Genomic DNA, 19,188 nt, shown 5'->3' with positions numbered 1-19,188 from the left:
GGCTTCTCTTAATCTAGAGAGCTCCCTTCCTTCTATATGCCCCCTTGATGATGCCCTCCCATGGTGAACAGCTGAGAACTGAAGGTGACTCACAAGGGAGTGGGCGTTTCTCCTCAGGAATGCCATCTTTGCTCTTGCAAAAATTGCCATAAAATACTCCAATACACGCGAGCTAAGTAACCAGATCTGTGAGGTGTGTAACATCCCTGTCATGTGGGAATTAACTAGCCTACAAAAAACGAGCGAGGCCGGACGCCTCTTATGGAATAAAGCACACAGCTCAGAGCTTTGTGTTGTTTTTTGTTTTTTGTTTTGTTTTGTTTTTTTTTTTTTTATCGAGAAACTCGGATGCTGAAAGCAGACTAAATGTGCTCATTCGATGTTATCTAAGTTCACCCCAGGCTCCCACCCCCTTGGTCACACTTCCACCACATCCACATTCTGGTCCACAGAGGAAGCCACAGGCCCTCTAGGGCTAAGTTCTCTGTGCATGCCATTTTATGATCACCCACCAAGGATTTCATTTCTTACCTACTGATGAGGAGACCTAGGGCAATGGGCTAAGGAGTGGAGTATTCCTGAGGTGGTCACCACTACAATGGGAGCATGCTTCTTGGCTGACACTTCACTCTGGTCCAGAGTGACTGCCTGGTGAAATTTATCCTTCACTCCAGCAGGAACCCAAGGTGTGGGGCTTCCCATCGGGCTACAGACACTCTGAAGGGGAAGCCTGAGATAGGTGAGGAGACTGCTGCTACCATGCTACCTGACAGCAGCAGCTCGTCTCTAAGGAGAACAGAAGACCATGAGGTGAGAGCCAAGGAGTGAGCACTGCACAGTGGGACAGGAGGAAGGGATGACAATGGGGAAGCCATTACAGTGATCCAGTTAGAGGTGACAGAATTCAGACTGGGATTGTAGAGACAGAGTCCAGAGACCTATGGGAAGGCTAGTGGCACTGGTGGACCTAGCAGAGCCCATGTTGATGAGAGGAAAGGATTCTTGGTGCCTCCTGGGTTCTGACCCAGCTACTAGAAGAGGATGAAAAGGAACAGAGGAGGAAGAAGGGGCAAATCCCGATGGGCGCCGTAACCATCACCATGGAGACTGAAAGCAGATGGGGACCACAGTTTAGTAAATGGGATGAACGTACCAGTGGAGCTCATGCAAGCAGAGGCCTCACTCTGCCTGAGACCGGCACTTCCTACAGAACTGACAGGAAGAGTCAGCCATATTTACAGCAAGCGGGCTCTCAGTTTCGAGGTTTTATTGGCTAAGTCTGGATGGTCACAGAATCAAAGAATAGGAAACTTGAAAACTCTAGACAAGGTTTTTAAAGTTAGGGTGAATGCTAGATGATGTTTGAAATCTGCCTATATGTTCCAGATTCTTCAGTTAATCAACACAATATGATTTCTCCTGTCGGTGACCCAAGAAAGAAAAGTATCATTCCTGATGTTGGTGCTGTTGGGTGTTTCATGGCCCAAACCAGATCTCTTACAAACAGCATTGTCCAAAGAGTGTGAAGCAGGCTTCCGGTTGAAACCAGCCAGGTGGTTTCCTCAGATGGGACTGAGACACTGAACACTTACAAGACTCACCCTGGCATGGCTCCCACTGTTAGCTTGGTGTCAGATTCTGGAATGGGTTTCTTAGCCCAGAGGGGCTTTTCTTTTCTTTTAACAGTTTCCCCCACCTTACATGTCTGAGAGCAGGCGTGTGCTGAGCTCTGTGATGGTTTTATTTTAGATTTTCTGCATTCCTAACCTTCCTTTCTGCCCCCGTCTCTCTCCAGTCACAGGTGCTATAAAGTGACAAGAAATGTTTGAATCCATCCCAGCATACCCTGCAGGTCATTTCCTCGAGTACTGAGCTGGTTTTGTAAGCACTCCAATTACCGGGAGAGCCCCGTGTGCCCTGAGGCATATGGGCCAGCTAAGAGTCCAGTCCCTGTCCACACTGCAGGGTACATGACACGTCAGAGTGGAAGGAACATCCCTGCCTGTGCTCCCGCCCTGTGGGGCAGGGGAGGGGAGCAAGACCTCATCTCCACTCTGCTGACAGCCCCGGGGCTTGGCTTTCTTTTTTTAAAAGCTGCCTCTGTTCATGCACGTGTGCCTCCATCCCCAGTGAGTTTTCAAACCCTTGGCATTTGCTTTAAAGGTAAGTCTGCTTTGAAGCCTGGTGGGAATCTCAATCACGTTCCTATTCACAGTCAAGAAGGGAGTGGGAGCTAAAAATACCGGCGTTTCGGATTTCTTTTTCTCTTCTGAAGCACTGGAGAGAATCTCACCAAGTTCTCTGAGGGAGTCAGGGAGAATGTCTGGCTCCCTCAGCACCCACGCTGATACCCTGTGGTGTGCCATCAGCCCATTCCAAATGCCCACCAGACCTCTCAACAGGGCGCTCGCTCCAAGACGCCAAGGCCGTTTTCCTCAGCATGCAAAATGAAGTCTCCTAAATACATTACATATTTAACAAGCGAGACAATTTGGCTTTGGAAAAATGTCTCAGAGCCACCAGGACATTCAGACTATTAAAAGCCAGATGAGCTGACAAGTATCATCCCCTCTGTGTGCAGCCTTGACACCGAGCAGTTCTCAAGTTATTAGCATGGCGCTGTGGCTGGAGAGCACGGGCTTTCCGCTCAGACCCGTGATTCTTAGTCACCGGCTCAGTCTGCCCTGGGCCTAGGCTTGGTTGATGTGGCAAGCAGGTGGATGTGGCTTTTACATTAAAAGTCCCTGGGAGCACAGATACGGATTTACCATTGATGACTTGTGGGTGAATCAGTCTTTTCTAAATGAAGAAATGTTCCTTTAAAACTGAAAAAAAGAAACTGAAATCTGTCAGCTTTTTTTTTTCTCTCTCTCTCTCTTAAAACCAGATCTGTCTTTTGGAATCAGATTTAAATTAAGACTAGATGACTTACTCTGCCAACATCTCATTAAAGCAGAGATACCTTAAGAAGGCCAGAAGTGTGGACTTTGAGGCTATGTGCAAACCGACCTCCCATTCCTGGCCTTTTCTCTGTCCAGGCAAAGGCAACTAACTGGCAAAGCCTTATCGTTCTTGCCCATTAGGGTCAGGTTGCCCCTTGGCAATGCGGCCAGCATTCTGATTGGACAGACTGGCTAGCCATCCGTGGCCAAGGTAATAGCCATTTGGTAGGACCATATCGAAAGTGATTATTAAAGTTAATTAACAGGAAGCTTAATTAACTAATGAGCCACCCAGCAGCAGAGGAACTGCTAAAAGGTCACCTCGGGACCAGTCCGCCTTTTGCTATCTTATTTCTGCTCAAAGACAAAGTAAGAAAAATATTTACCAAGTGAAACAGAACAAAAAGAAAAATTGCTGAAGATCGTAGGCACCATGGTAACACTCGGTTTCGAGTGCCTCGGTGCCGCCAGAAGACAAGCGATAATGATAACAATTTCTGGAAAATTGTATTAGATAATGCTTGCCACTGAGGCTTAAGCGACTCAGCCATTGTTCCCTTGCGTTAAACTTATTTATTCCTTTCATTTGAAATCCCAGGGGGATAAACTCATCCACATGAAAACAAGTGGCTTTTTGGATAAATTGCCTAAGACTTTTGCCGTGCAGCAGACGTGACAGCTGGTGACAAAAAAAAGGTGATGATCTTAGCGGGTGTCACCTGCCCTTCCTAGCTCCCCGTGCCCACCCAGGCCTTTCTCTAAGTTCCTCCTGATGGCCTAGTTCTGCTGATATTGGGTAGACGCATCCAGATCCACAGAGGCCATGGCAGAGAGAGTAGGGCTGTGGACACGACCAATAGAGATTTGATGTTCGGTTCTGACAGTTGCTGGCTGTGTATCTTGAACAGGCCCCTTGGCTACCCTGGGCTTCAGTCTCTGCGTCTTAGAAAATAAAGGTAGTAAGACTTGAGTTATCTTTAGGGTCCCGTAAGTCATATCATCATTGTGAATGGGCTGTTGAAGAGACAGAGCAAGACAGCTGGTTCCATGCTAATCTCTTACTGTATACTCGTCTATAAAGCCCTTCTTGCGTGCCGAGACCCCGGATCACTCTGACATGATCACCCCTTTCGAGGCAGCCACTGTTGACTCTATTGGGCTCCTGCACTCTGCTCGACTCTGACTCCCATTGCAGCTGTTCTTAGGTGGCTGCCACTGGTGATTCTCAAACTCTTTGGTTCTGGAACCCTCTCGCAGCCTTATGGATGGACTGATGAGCCTGTATTAGTGTTCTATTTTTTTGCTGGAGTAAATAACTGCAACCACAGTAGTATGTCACAGTGCAAGACAACCCTGACTGTCTTGGTGGCCAGAAATACAAAATGGGTCCCACGGGACTCAAAAGAAGGTGCCGGCATGGCTAGCTCTAACGGGAGTCTGGTTCCTAGCTTTATTCAGCATTTAGAGGCCGCGTGCATTGCTTGGCTTGCAGTCTCTTCCTCTAGTCCTTCTGGTTCTAGTCTTACATCTACTCACTCTGTCTCTCTGTGTCCCTTTGTGAGGAACAAGGTCCCATCTGATGAACCCAGGGTTATCACCTCTTCAAGGGCCTTACCTGAACCATGTCTATGATGTTTCCAGAGGTTCAGACGTGGACAGTTTTAGAGAGCCAGTCTCTGCTTCCTGACCTGTCAGGAAGTAACAGGAGCTGCCTCACCTTCCTGTTACTGTAGAGCCATTCAGCAAAGGCTGCCCTGCATGATAGGCTGTGCTCTCTGAAACCGTGAACCCAAAGCAATCCTCCCTCCCTTATGTTGTGTCTGTCAGCACTTGTTCACAGTAGTGAGAGAAGGAACTGATAGAGCTACAGTGTATACCAAGTATGAATGCACATCTAGGGATTGATATAGTCAATTATATTGGTTGGCCTTGAATAGCCTTCCCCCGCATGTGAATTTATAATACGATCAGACTGCTCATTTGGAAAATATTAGCTCATTAAATTAGGCAGGCCAATCCTATATCAGCACCCTTCGTGAGATAATAAAATATGCTAATTAATGTCATCACAAGCTTATCAGAAAAAGCCTTACATCTTGAGAAACGGCTAGTAAATTTTCAAAAGTTTTAACAGTTGCTTGATTTCACAAAAGGTACCTTTAGCAGCAATCCTTGCTAGTTGCTTCCCTCAAAGGGATTGATTGCTTGGCCTGTCCCTGGGAACATGTCTTCTAAATCCTTAAATCCCAGGGTGGTCATCAGGAGACATCAATTGTTTCAAGTAAAGATGATACTGGGGCGGGGAGTAGCTAGTTCAGATTGTCGATCAAACACTTGCACAAGTGTTATTTCCCAAGGCAACCGCCTATAAGGTCAGGGTTTTATTGTGCATCTCGTCTTATCACAAATAATTAGGAAAGCTACTACTACTTGGTTTTGCTTCATCAAGAACATTCATATATAGAAATGATCTGGGTTTAGAGAGTTTCTGTGTTTGGTTTACAGTGCTCGCCCGGTGGTGAAGAATGAGACGACCTCAGTAGGACTGGCTACCCACACCTTGGCTGGTAAGGCGACCCTACCTGCGAGTGCCTTTGCACCATCCTGGCAACCATCAGTGTGGTGAAAATACTCGGAAACTCAGGGTTTCCCTAGGACCTTAAAATCCTCCCATATAAAAGACTAAATATTTTTCTGAATAACTTCATAATTTTGTTGTGAGAACCAAACTTCGATAATGTAGTGACAGCGATTTTGTGTGTAGCCAGGATCGAGGACAGCATCAAAGAGATTCCTCAATTTTCTTTCACTTCATCGTTTTAGCATAGCCTCTGGCTCAATCCTCTGCACATCCTGGCATGGTCAGGCTTAGCCACTCCAATAAGCACACAGCACAGATTAAAGCAATTTGAATGCAAAAAAAAAAAAATTCCATAAGCAAATAAAAAAAAAAAGCCTCCGTCAACAGTACCTCATTTTATGTAATCTCAGGACTGTACATTTAGATCGCTTGTACTTTCCAAGGATCTGGGGCCATATTGAATTTTTTAATAAGACTCTAAACTCAATGATGGAATTTTTATTTATCTGATTTTTTTAAGTCCTGTTGATTGACCTGTTAAAATAGTACCTTTTTTTCTTTCCAAATCCTCCATGTCATTTTATATCAATATTTATATCTAGTCAAATAGACAAGCCCTTGAAAGAACTTAAAACTTAGAAGGCCATTTGACTACTGCGTTCCAATGACCATGACGGTCCCTGTTGGCATCTGTACATCATTAGGTCAGTTTTTCCCCGGTGCAATGGCAACTCCAGCTAGAGGATTTGGAATCTGGGATAACTGGAGACAGAGTATGTACAGTCTTCCCACGATGACTTCTTAAATAGGACTGATCTATACCCCACTATCCATCTCACAGACATTCCCAGAATCACTCTGAGTCTCCAGCCAGCAGGCTTCACTAATTCTGATTACTAAGCAGGAGAAAAAAAGTAGAACATTAAGTAGAGAAGACCAGTGCGGTTTCTAAAAATAAGCACTAATTAGATATGCTTTTTAAAAAAGACAAAAGCTTTAGCTGCCTGTTCTCCTTCTCATTGTTAATTTATTGTGCTACTGTATATTGTTAATAAACCTTCCTCAGCGGTGTTAATGAGTTGACAATTTATAAAACTCCTTCAGATAGGTTATCTCAATAAATCCAGTTGGAACACTCGTTTTATAAATCAACTTTTAAAAAAGAGAGAGAGAGAGAACAAGAAAACGGGGGTGTCAGAAGAGCTACGTGACTCTTCCAATTACCCTCCATTAGTTTTCTTTTGCTGTGTAACAAATGGCCACAGACACAGCGATGTAAGCAACACATGTTTACTCTATCCCATGAGCACGGGTCAGGAGTCCCGATGCAAGCTGGCTGAGCCCTCTGCACTGAAATTAAGGACCTGGCAGAAGCTGCAGTTTCTTGTCACGCTCAGAGTTCTTTTCCAAACTCACATAGTGGCAAAATTCAGTTCCTTGCAGTTGTTCCTCAGAGCTTGAGCTGCCAGGCTTCTTGCTGTTGACAACCTGGGTCAGCCTCGGCTCCCAGATGTCTTCTCTGGGTCCTAGGCACTCGACCACATGGCAGCCTACTTCGGAGGCAGCGGGGGGAACCTCTCTCCAGCTGGCGATGATGCTATCTTCTTCTGTACTGAATGGGACAGCAACAACTATCCCAGCATCCACCAGTCAGCTTTCTGTTGCAGTGCCAGCAGAAAGAAAAGGGTCGATTTGGGCTCAGAGCCTCAGAAGTCTACCCACTGTCACCTGCCCCTCATCTCCTTGGGCCTGTGGAGAGACAGAGCACCATGCTGGAAGCCTGTGGTCAGTCAAGGTGACTCATGGAATCAAGGTCAATCAGGGAAGCTGGAGCAGAAAAGAGGAGATGGGCCAGGATACCACACCCCACTGGGCCAATGATCTCCATATCCCCCTCAGGAGCTCACTCCCACTGTCCCCCACTTTCCTTCCCCTAGGACACATCTACTAAGGGTTTGGTCGCCTCCTAACAGTGTCACAGGCTGGCAACTAAGCCTTCAACACATGGACCTTTATGGGCATTTAAGAGCCAAATCCATAGCTTAGCAGCTTTGCCATTTAACATAAATTAATTCTGGGAGCCACTATCCCTCATGTCAATGTACCCCGAACACTCTCAAAAGGAAGGTGTTTGAACCAAGGGGTGGGAATCTTAGGATCCTGCTAGAACATTGCCCTCCAAAGATAGCCATTTGTAACTGTCTGATTGCAGACCCAGATGAGTCAAGAGCTTTCCTAAGGAGGTTGAGTGATAGCGAAGGCCTGAGCACAACACATCCCTCCAACTCATACCCATCTCCCCTTCAGCACCACTAAATACCCTTTGCCCACGGAAGGCACAGCTGAAGTGTATTCAGAATGATGTGGGTTGAGTCCTGGACAAGGGCTGAGACCCTTCTAAAGTGGTCACAAATGCATCCTGGGGACAAGAACTCTCGTCAGTGATGGGAATTCTCCCTGGGTGGCCGATAGTACCATTTATGGCAGGCATGCTGACTTGTGGCTGCCAGCTCCCATTATGGAACCATTGCCCTTCCCACAACCTTCCTCTCACAGCCTTCCCACTAACCCTAAGCAGAATACACTGGATCTCCAGCCCCCAAGCCCTGATTCCCACAGTCTGTTCACTTTGTTTCCATGGCTAACAATTCTTGGTCTTCTTAGGACACGGCCCCTGTCACCTGGGATTGTCCTGTGATGGCCACCACTAGCTGCCTGAACTGAATTCACACCTCTCTCTCTCATACTGTGGTTTGGTCACATGGCTCAGCCCTCTCTGATGAAGACAAACTGATAAGGGCTTCTTCTTGTTCATCCCTAAAATGTCTTCACACTTGCTCCTCTGTGCTTTTTCCTCCGGATATGTCTAGCTGTGGGCAAGAAGAGGACTTTGGGGGCAATGAAGAAATCACAGAGAGGAGGAACCTGAGGGGGGTGGGAGCGATCTCTTCCTTCAACACCAGTCCTTTCCCAAAACCTGAGAAAGATTTAGTGGTCTACCATGTGGTGTCTAGGAATTGGCTATTTTGGTCTATTTGGTAATTTTACTTCTGCTTCCTAAGTTGAGTGCTTACCACTTGTTGTGGGTTGTCCTCATGGTGCTGTTTGTATTCTGATGTTAATTCTGATTCCTCAAGAGGAATCCTTGCTGCCCCAACAAGGAGTGGATTGGGTACTCAGGTGATTTCATGTGAACTTTCTCCCAATTTTAACTGGTGACATAAAGACTAGAACCTATGATTGGGCAGCGGAAGGGAAAGGTGGGGCTGGAGGTTTTAAATAGGGGGAAAGAGGGAGAAGAAGGAAGAGAAGGGGGAGGAGGAAGACAGAGGAAGAGGAGGTGAAAGGAAGATGGAGCAGAAACACGTGGCCTGGCGAAGCTACACATAACACAGGATCTCATAGCTGGGGAATAGAGTACTGTAATGGAATGTCGGCCCAATTTAGGTGGGCAGCTTATAAATATTGTGACTGAGTTGTGTGTTTTTGCATGGGTTTTTTGGGGTTGGAGATTTACTGCAACAACCACAGAGTATGAAGCTGGTCAGAGCCTGAATGAGTGAAGAAGGGCCTGAGAATCCCACCATATTTAATCATTCTCATCTTGTGACCTTGGAGAGTCTCACCATAGCAAACACTGGGCACTCTGACATCTTGGCTGTTGGCACAAGATGTTCCAGGTTTTGGTCATGGATAACTTTGATGTGACATTGAACTTCTTGGCCAGTTTAATCACTGGTAAGTCATTTTCTTACTTAGGGGCTGGCCAAGAGACATGAACAAATTGGTCCTGGCATATTGCCAGCCAACGACCATGGTTTCAACTCAGAATCTTTTAATTTATAACAATATGACAATAGATTAATAATCTAAATCCTGAAACATAGTTGCTCTGCTGCCTAACAAAAGAGGAACACTCGCACAATCACATGTGCACACACAGGCACCCACACATGCACACAAGGGAATCAACACACTCAGATGCTGGTATTACTGTGCTCGTTCTTGTGACAGACAGGAAAAGAAACTCAGGAATTAAGAGACATATGCAGAACCCTATGTGGTGAAGCAAGCTTCAAATCCAGGTACTCATTCCCTCTCTCAACAGACATCCCATCTACTGATGTCCCCACTCCATGGTTTCCCTACCACTGAGCCATCTGCCTCCTCCATCAAGAGGAGGAACAGAGTCACTGTTAGGCCATATGGCACCTTTTGTGAGTTAGAACAAGGTATTCCTTCATCAAAACATTCTGATGCTATCTGCCAAAATAAATTGCTAGCTGGTAAATAAATATCCACAACTTCTCCATCTTTAATCTACCTGGTGGGTGGATTGGGTGGTTTGATGTTCGATCTCCACAGTTCTGCGAGGCAACCCCTGGGGAAGAATAACAAATTGTCTTGTGTGGTCTAATTTCAATGCTAATATGACTGGTTAGTATTGTTGAGTCCTGGGCCCAGAAGCCATGCCATTTTATAGTTGGGTGGTTCTATATCCCTGTTGTAATCAAAGGCTGCTTCTAGGTGATTCAGCTCCTAGAGTAGTGGCTGCTGCTTCCCTGCTTGTCATTTCTTTGTGGGCACCAAGAACCCAGAAACAGCCAATCACACCATGTAGCTCACCCCACTTCTCTCCAGCATATTACAAGCCTGGGAGAGCAAACCTCAGGCAAGTAGGAGGGAAACCTACCAGACCTGTTGGCAGAACTGAGTGCAGTGGGGCAGTTGACCTCGCCACACCATCCCATAATGTTCTCTCCTGATCCAGAGATCACACTGTTGCTCTTGTTATTCTGAAAACTGCAAAGGAAAATGGAAGGAAACCGGCCCGTTGGAGCAACCTCGGTATGGTTCACAGGCATGTTCTCCAAGATGGCGTCTGAGGCATAGTGTGAGAGCCAAGGAGGAGCACACTCGGCAAGTCAGCATGGCAGCCAGAGAGCTTGACTCCCCACCATGTTGCCTGTGTCAGTAATAGGCAGGGCTTCTGATTTTCATTCCTGCCGTGTGGCTCTTTTTCTGCTTTCAAATGGAATAACTTTCAAGCAAAAGGATGGGATCATTCGAGTTAACGCTAAGTCATTTGGAAAGAGGCTTTCAGCCTCTGAAAACCTGGAAAATCACCAGCTATCAAGCCTTACTTCATCCCCAGGAACTTGTTTCCTCATCTGCATTGGGGAAAGCAGTAGGAATGACTCCACAGGGTTGTGGTAAGATTCAAGTGGAGGGGAAAAAAAAAAAAAGACAAAGCATTTGTCTGGGTGATCTGGTATCTAATGCCCATATCACCACCACCATCACCATCACCATCATCATCATCACATCATCATCACCACTACCACCACCATCATCGCCACCACCACCATCATCACCACCACCACCACCATCACCATCATCATCATCATCATCTAATATTAATATTAAGCCTAACTTTTTCCAGAATGACTTGACCATACTCTCTAGTCTTGGACCATGTACTTGCTTCTCTACCACTCAGCATTTTGAGCTTGAAAGAAATGCTTCAGGAATGCAAAACCTCAATGAAGAATTAATTCTCCATGTGGCATGAATTTGTGTGCACAATTATGCTGCCGGCCTCACCTATGCCCTCCAGTCCTCCCGGTGTGGATTATGGCAGCAATTTTCACAGAGCCCAGTCTCCTGGGCCTCAGAGATAAGGGGGAGTAAGCAGCCCAGTGACAGGAGGTGCGTTTGCTGAATACTCGTACTGAGTTGCATGAGTCACTTTGGACCCTGGACTAGCGGCTCCTGCTGCCTGCTCCTGCACTCCTGCTCTTAGACCTAGGTCTAGACATGGGGCCACAGAAGAGGACCAAGGAGACTGGGTCCAGCCAGGGATGGACGAGCCTGGACGTCCATCTCCTTTGTATTCCTGCTTCCGTACCCTTTATGTCTCCTCTACTAGAAAACCTCAGCAAAGCCGGACAATGCACACAGGAACGGTTTTGAATTGATTTTAAATCCAGAATGGTACAAGTGTAGTTACAAGAGGCCACTTGTTTAGATAGAACATTCTTGTTTGTTTGTTTATTTGTGGTTTTATCACAGATGCTGAGGATGGGACCTGGCACCTGTGCATTCAATGCATACATTCTACAACTGAGCAATGCTCCCACGCAATAGACATATTTCAAGGCCAGGAAAGCAGGGCGAAGTGGTGGGTGAAGATGGCTGGATGACCATGACATTTGAAAGAAAGATCCAAAGCTTTTCCAGTCTGACTGTGCAGATCGTATCATCATATCCAAAACTGCCACACGTGTGTGGTCCCCACAGGGGCTAACGTCCTCTCTCCTTGACACAGAGGAGTACACAGCTGTGCTGCCTGTCCCTGGTTACCTTTCATCTCTCCAAGGACCCTGGCCAGAGTTGGAAGTCTAGCTTGAGGCCACACAGGGCTAGACATCTCAGAGGCACCTCTGAAGCTGAGGATCATGGTAATTATCAGGCAGTATGGAGGAAAATCACAATCATTTTGTTCCTTTGAATTCTGTCACCCTACTTTCAACTTGTCACCTTGAGGATTGTGTGCTGTGCAAGGTAGAGGGTCGTGGACTATGTCTTGGTAAAATATAGGTCTGTCCTGAACAACTCATCCTCCCATGGGGGGGTGCATGACGACACCCCATTTTTCTTCAAATAGTAGTCTAGCACCCAGATTCATGAACTTTTTTTGCATTAACTAATGAGCTAATTTTTGCATGTGCACAGGGCACAACATGCATGCAAGGTCAGAGGACAACCTCAGGAATTGTTTCTCTCCTTTCACTATCTGGGTCCCAGGGATTGAATTCAAGTTGCCAGGCATGGGCATGGTATAAAGTGTCCTTACCACTGAGCCATCTTCCTGACCCTCACATTCTTAAACTGTGGGTCATGACCCTATATGGAGCTAAGCAACCCAAAGTCAGTATTGCAAGACATTTGACATACTAAAGGGCTTCTGAACACATAAGGACCAGAAATTAATTTAAAATCAAAACCTGGACTGAATCTGGGCTGTGTCTGGCAGAAGCTTTCTCTCACTCTTGCCTGCAACACTGGTTCTCAACACACCACATGCATATTTTACCCTGAACCTGTCACAAAGGCACAAAATGTCACCTGAGACTTGGCTCAGATTCATGACTACTGATATGTCATGAATTGCAGTGTTTTACTGTACGTCCCTGTGGACTGTGCCACTAGACGGAAGGACTGGTAAGGTAGTAGTAAGGTCAGAACCCCAATAAAATTAATAATTTAGAATGGCAGGAGTGCGAATTAGCTCCCAACCAGATTCCTGTCCTGGAGCACGTGACCACGACACCCCACTAATAGGACCATGACAACTGGTCACCCTGCATAAAGCCTAGAGTTCTGCATGCTAATGAGGTATCTAGATGTGCCCTCAGTATTACGCCAATGAGCTTCCCTCCCTTGGCATCTCTTCCTGCGAAAGGTATTTAATGTCTAGCTCGCCCTGAGTAAGTATGCATCCTATCCACCATGAATAGAGCAGTGTGGACAAACGAGAACTGTCTCCTTCATCAAGAACCACCGTGGCAGGGGGAGAGGAAGAATGATGTCATCATACAGAGCCCCACCTAAGTCTCCAGCAAAAGGCCCCTCTGCATTCCTGGCACCCACTCAGAGCTAAGCCAGATTCTCCACCCCAGCCCCTGGCTCATCACAGGCCCTCTCCCTCTCCATTCCTGACTCCTCAAGGTCCCCAGCAGCGCCTGTGTTCCCAGGAATTTGAGAACACAACCTCCCACCCCCACCTCCCAAGACATTTCTCACCTGGAGAAACATGGGCTGAGATCCTATCATAGACTGTGTTTCACTTCCCCTGGGTGGCGTTCTGATACCCCAGTGGTGAGGTAGAAATGCAGACCCACACATATGAAGTTTTTGCCCTTATAGAGATACAGTTAATTACAGCTTAATTACAGAGACCGAGGGCATTTAATGTTCTCCTACCGCCATTCCTTAGCATGTAAGTTATCAAGTCAGTATAACTTTGGATTGCATTGGGTACAACTTTCAACATGGGGTTTGATTTGCTGCCTTGTGTTCCATTAAAAAATATACTGAATAATCTTGGGTTTGGGAAGAATTTCTAACCATTTCTCAAATGGTCCTAAACATACACCTACTATTTGGCACTATTTATTCATGCAGAATAGCATTCTTGGCATTTTTTTATCATGACATCAAAATATGATCAATTCATGCTGCTGCACTTTAATCCCATGCATGGCCTTTAATCCCTGCACTCAGGAGGCAGAGGCAAGTGGATCTCTGTGAGTTTCAGACCACCCTGGTCTACAAAGTGAGTTCCAGGACAGCTAGGGCTACATAGAGAAACCCTATCTCAAAAACAAAAACAAATAAAAATATGATCAATCTGGGAAAGAGTTGAAGACTGTCTTCATTCCACAGTGACAGTATTTAGAAAAGATTAATTTTTATGTTAAAATAAACGTGTGCATTCATTTCTTTACTGTGAAAATTTATGCACATGCATAAGGGAGTTTGGGAGCACTCATGTGCATGTATCTAGAGGCCAGAGGACTGCGGTTACTCAGATGCCTTCCATGTTGTTTCCTTGACTGTTGGAACTCACAGACGAGATTGTCTGGCTCGTGAGCCCTGAGCATCCATCTGCCTCTTCCTCCCCAGGGCTGGGATTACACACATGTGTCACCATGTCCTGTTTCTTTACATGGGTTCTGGGGATCAAATATAGGTCCTCTGGCTTGCAAGGCAACCACTTTACCAACTGAGCTCTCTCTCCAGGCTCCCTAAAAATTGTTTTAACATCAATTTTTTTATGATTTATTATAGGCAAGTATCTAATTTTTGTGCCTATTCTATATCTCTGTGTACCTTGGATCATATAAAAAAATTTAGGCACAAAGTGGTCATGAATGGGATGTCTGTGAGGTCCTGACTTAAGCAGATGCAATTAGATCTAAACTCAGGGCAGAGAAGGGAAATTTTGCTGTTGAAAAGTCAGGGCTGAGCCAAGAGAATGTCCTAACTGATGCTAAGAAGGGGGTGACTCTCTGCGTTCCCGAGGACCACCTTTCTCTTTAAGGAGGTGGGCCTGACAAGGCGCCATCTGCTGTCTTCTAGGCAATATCAGTCAAACTGACAGCAGACACACCCCAAACTACCATGACACTGTTGAGTGGCCGTTAGGATAAGGGAGTTCCATTCTCCAGACCCTGAAGTAGACAGCAGCTTCGCCATGGTCCCAGAATGCGTAATAGTGCTTGTGTGCTGGTCCTCAGATCACCTCCTAACCTGCCTGCTAGAGCCCGATATGGTCCAGCTTCTTAAGGGTGGGGATAAAGGAGTTATCGGAAGCTTGGGGAAATCCCAGTCATCTGCTTTTGGAGACCTTTGCTTCTTTGTCTTTTGTCTTGATTAGCCTTTTGCTTTTGCCCCCTCCTTTGGTCGTTTGAACATCAGAAGGATTGGGTGAAGAGCTCCACAGAGCTGTCAAAGGGATGGGAATGAAGGGGTGCTTCAGCAAAGGCGTGGTCCATAATGGAGTCTGTGGGAGTTGGGGTAGTAGGCTACCGTAGCAGAGATGTGCGGCTTAATGGCACTGAAAAGAAGCCGGGGGTGGGTGCTGGAGTGATGGAAACGGGAATGGAACTGCACAAGAGCATCAGGAGACAAGGAAGAGGGAGGTTGCTAGGCAACTTCCCGGGGCAGAGGAGAGAAGTCTTGAGGGAGGAGGTACTTTCAAGGGTGCCCCATTTTGCAGTGGGTGGCTTCATGTGGTGGAACAAACAGACCTAAGAGAGGTTGGGCACACGTAGCTGGCAGCCCACTGTCCTCCTAGAGCCACATCTTACAATAACAACAGTCAGGAGGAGGCCAGGGTACAGAGACCCAGGAGTGCGGAGAATGGTCTGAGCGGCAGCTGGGATGCAGAAGGAGCTGTTTCTTCTACAACTTATACCGTGGAGAACATGGGGGCCCAGCAGGTGGAGGCTAGGCGTTGTAGTTGAAAAACACATCCGCTAAGTGCAAAGTAAGTACCATGTACAGAGGCACCTCCTGGGAGGGACAAAATCACAGGATCCTTACCAACAGTCAGCCCCTCATCTCGCCTTGCCACGGAGAAAGCCCCAAGAATGTGTGAATTGCTGGAGAGTCTTAGTTGTAGAGCCTGAAACAATGCCTTCTGGTAAGATTTAACCAGACTACAGGGCAGGGTTTCTGTCTGAGTGTACGGCAGAGCTGAGGGCTCAGGAACAATGTTGACCTCGTGGACTGCAGGTGAGAATGGTACCTGCTTCAGAGGGGTTGCTATGAGAACTAAGTGAGCTGACAATTGTAAGGTGCTCTATACACCATCCAGCAAATGGTAAGGTTTGTTCAGCCATTTCCAAAGAGGAGCTGAGGGATGAGGCTCAGAGCACAGTCGTGAATGAGCTCTACAAGGCTTTCCATCCACATCTACTTTATAAATGCCAGCTGCAGCCAGAAGAGGCCCGGAGCCTGGGAGCCAACTACTTGCAAACTCTGTCACTAACAGGTTCTTTGCTCATCCTAACAGATAGTGCACACCCCAGAGAGATGCCTTCTCCTCCTCTGGGGGAAGAAGCCATGCCTTGCAAGTTCAGATATGCAGGTCAAAATAGAAGGGTATCTGAAAAAATACAATCGTCAGTCGGTTTCTCCCGTCTCCCTGGTCCTCCTTTACTGTCCTTGGAATGTGAAAGGGTGGGTGTGTCTCGTGATCCATTTTATTTTCCCAACCAGACTCTGCCCAGCTCACATGTCTGCTCAGTCCTTTCCCCGTCCTCCCCAGTCCATGAACCCTCAAGATGGCCCCTCGCTCTCCCTAGAATTGTCCCTATGACCTGCAGTGTAAAAATGGGAAGCTCAGCATTTACAACCGTCTTGACTAGAGAGATGTGTTGCTGGTTAAAGAGACATAAATTCAGACCTGCAGAGAGACTCCACCCATGTGTGAAGTGGCAATGTCTAAGTGAAGTGTATCCTTAAAGGCCCATGTGCTTAAGGCTTGGCCTCCTGCCTGTTACATTGTTAGGAGTTGATGGAATCTTGAGGAAATATTGCCTAACTGAAGGAAATAAGGCCATTGGACGTGTGACCTTTGATGGGCCCTGGACCCTGCCCCTGTCCCAACCTCTCTACTTCCCACCATCATGCTATAGGAGGCCTCCTTCACCACATGTTCCAATCATCATGTGCTGGCTCATCACGTGCCCCAAACTGAGGGCAAGTAATCCCGGACTGAAGTCTCCAAAACCCTGAGCCAAGATAAACCTTTCTTCTTTTTAAGCTCATTTACTTTGAGTACTTGTTACAGCAACAGAAAGTTGACTGACATACAGTGGGCTCCCCGACATTTGGCCAGACAACTGACACTTATAGAGGTAGTTCCAGCTATGCAATATATAGGGCATATATGTCATAAACAGCCTGCTGAGAAAGAGACAGGTGGAAAATACTGTCACTGAATAAGCGGGGATACCCTGAAATGCGTTTCTTCTATGATGAGAGCTGCCCTGCCAATCCCATATCTTCTCCCAGAGGCTCTGAGTTTTCACCTACCATCAGACCACCAAGGACTGACTACACAGTAGAGGAGGGCATATGGTTAAGATGCCTCTTCCACCCTTAGGATTTGGCTAGAAGGAGCAGGTTATTAAATTTGGAAAGATTCCATTCTCAACCCCAATGGAGCCCTTCTGGTGAATTCAGATAAATTCTGAGATTCTAATTTCTCTTGCTCGTTTCCATACCTGCAGGCATCTGACTGGGCACAGGCAGAGAGTGTCCTGAACGTGCCTCCTGCTTGTGACAAGCCACCATCTTCGTGTCTAGGTACCGGGGCACCTTTGGGAGGGAGTGAAGCACCACCATCCCTCCCTAGATGTGGACCCTTTAGTCCTCACGTGGCTGGCCGGCTATCCCCATCCACCTCCATCTGTTGTGCTGGCCTCATGCCTGCTTGCAAGTACATTGGACCCTTGACCTTAGGCACACTTCCAAGGCCACATGGGCTTAGATGGCCAGTCTGAGTCATGCTGGAGGTGCCATCTGTCCAGCAGGAAGACTGTCCCCCTTGTCGGTCCTAAAGCATTGGCTCCATATTTTATTCACAGCTGGCACCTGCTATTTCCTGAACCGAGACACATGAACAGCCAGCAAAGGGAAGCACGCAGTCCAGGGGCAACTGCAGATTTTAACTTAGAAGGTTTAAATTGTGAAGGCTTTCTTAGAAAAGACAGGGACCACAAGATCATAATTAATAAAATTAGAAAGCCACTCAACAATAAGGAATTGTAAGGACTCTTAGGAAAACACGGAAATGGTCTAGCAATTAGCAGAACAACTCAGTATTTTTTTTTCCTTTTTCATAAAAATTCTACTGCAGTTTACATGATGAATATTCCACTGTGGCCTATGTTGTAAAGACCTGGTCCCTAGCCTGAGGCAACAGGAAATGTTGGAACCTTTAAGAGGCAGGGCCCAGGAGAAGGTAGCTTGGCTTTAGGGAGCATGCCTTTGACATCCGGACTCTGGCTGTCTTCTATCTCTCTGCTTTCGAGCTGTCACACAGTGAGCTGCTTTCTCTGTCACATGCTCCATCCATCACAAGTGCAGAAGCAATGGGCCACCCTGCCTCCACATTGTAAGCAAGCCTCTCCTCTTTGAGCGTCTCAGACCTCCCTCCACAGCAGTAAGCCTTCCTTTCTTCTTTTCAAGTTGAGCATCTTAAGCTTTTTTCTTATGATAAAGGAAAACTAAATGATATAAAAATCAAAACTGGTAGAAAGGATTTTAAGGTTCCTAGAAGGACAATTCAGATGAAAGTTCTTATGTCCTACCCCACACCATCTCAGAATACACCCAGGCTACTCACAGAGAAGTGAAAAAGTCCAACATTTCATGTAACAGAAGAGAAGTAACTAGACCCGGACATAATACCATTGTTTTCCCAGTCATGGCAGGGAAAAGGTTAAAGGGAATCCCTCTGTCTCAAAGGCTTCTGGGTAGAATTGGAAGCAACAACTCGAAAAGCTAGCTTCAAGGCATTCCTTAAGCTTGATTTGTTAACTACATTTATTGGACATGATTGGCGGCCCCTTCAAGTGGCAGTGGCCTTGGTCCATTCTACCTCAGTGACATCTCAGATTGTTTTTATAGTACTTTCAGTGTTCCAGCAAACCAGGTACTGACAGCAACAAGCTGGGCCTTTGCAGTCTTATCCATCTCTTTTGCATTTAATTCTTATATCCCATTCTCTCACTTAAGCTGGCCTTACCCTGGAACCTTTGCTAGAAGCAGGTGTAGATGAAGACGGAATCCGGGCATCTTCTTCTGCAGAAAGCCTGTTTCCTTCCAACATCCCTTCTAGCTCACTGCAGGCTTGGGCCCATGGCAGAAAGAGAAGAGTAACACATTTCAAAGAACTACATGGCTGTTCTTTGCCTAGTATTGGCATGTCCTGTGCATAGACTTACACAGCACAGGAGTGGACGATGAACACAGAAAGACGCCTCACGACCTGCAGTTAGAATACGGCAAAGTGTGGTTTTGAACCTAGGGCATCTAACTCTGAGGTCCATGTCTAGAGAGCTTGCCTCTGTCTTGAGCAATACCTTC

The 19,188-nt window shown here is 46.5% G+C and overlaps 1 long non-coding RNA gene across 2 annotated transcripts in view; it reads right to left on the bottom strand.

Moving 5' to 3' along the window:
* Nucleotides 1–6,491: 6,491 nt before the first annotated feature.
* LOC116896732 overlaps nucleotides 6,492–19,188 on the bottom strand; it is a 90,563-nt gene continuing 77,866 nt past the window's right edge. The window contains exon 5 of one of the 2 annotated variants that reach the window (XR_004387363.1): nucleotides 6,492–7,272. This is a non-coding gene — a long non-coding RNA (uncharacterized LOC116896732). Of the gene's footprint in view, nucleotides 7,273–10,233; nucleotides 10,327–19,188 lie in introns of those variants that run through there. The other variant, XR_004387362.1, reaches the window with a different exon arrangement.

The sequence above is a fragment of the Rattus rattus genome, chromosome 3 (assembly GCF_011064425.1).
Source record: "Rattus rattus isolate New Zealand chromosome 3, Rrattus_CSIRO_v1, whole genome shotgun sequence".
Lineage (NCBI taxonomy): Eukaryota > Metazoa > Chordata > Mammalia > Rodentia > Muridae > Rattus > Rattus rattus.
Note: the sequence above shows the minus strand (reverse complement) of the source record. Positions and strands in the feature narration are given on the sequence as shown.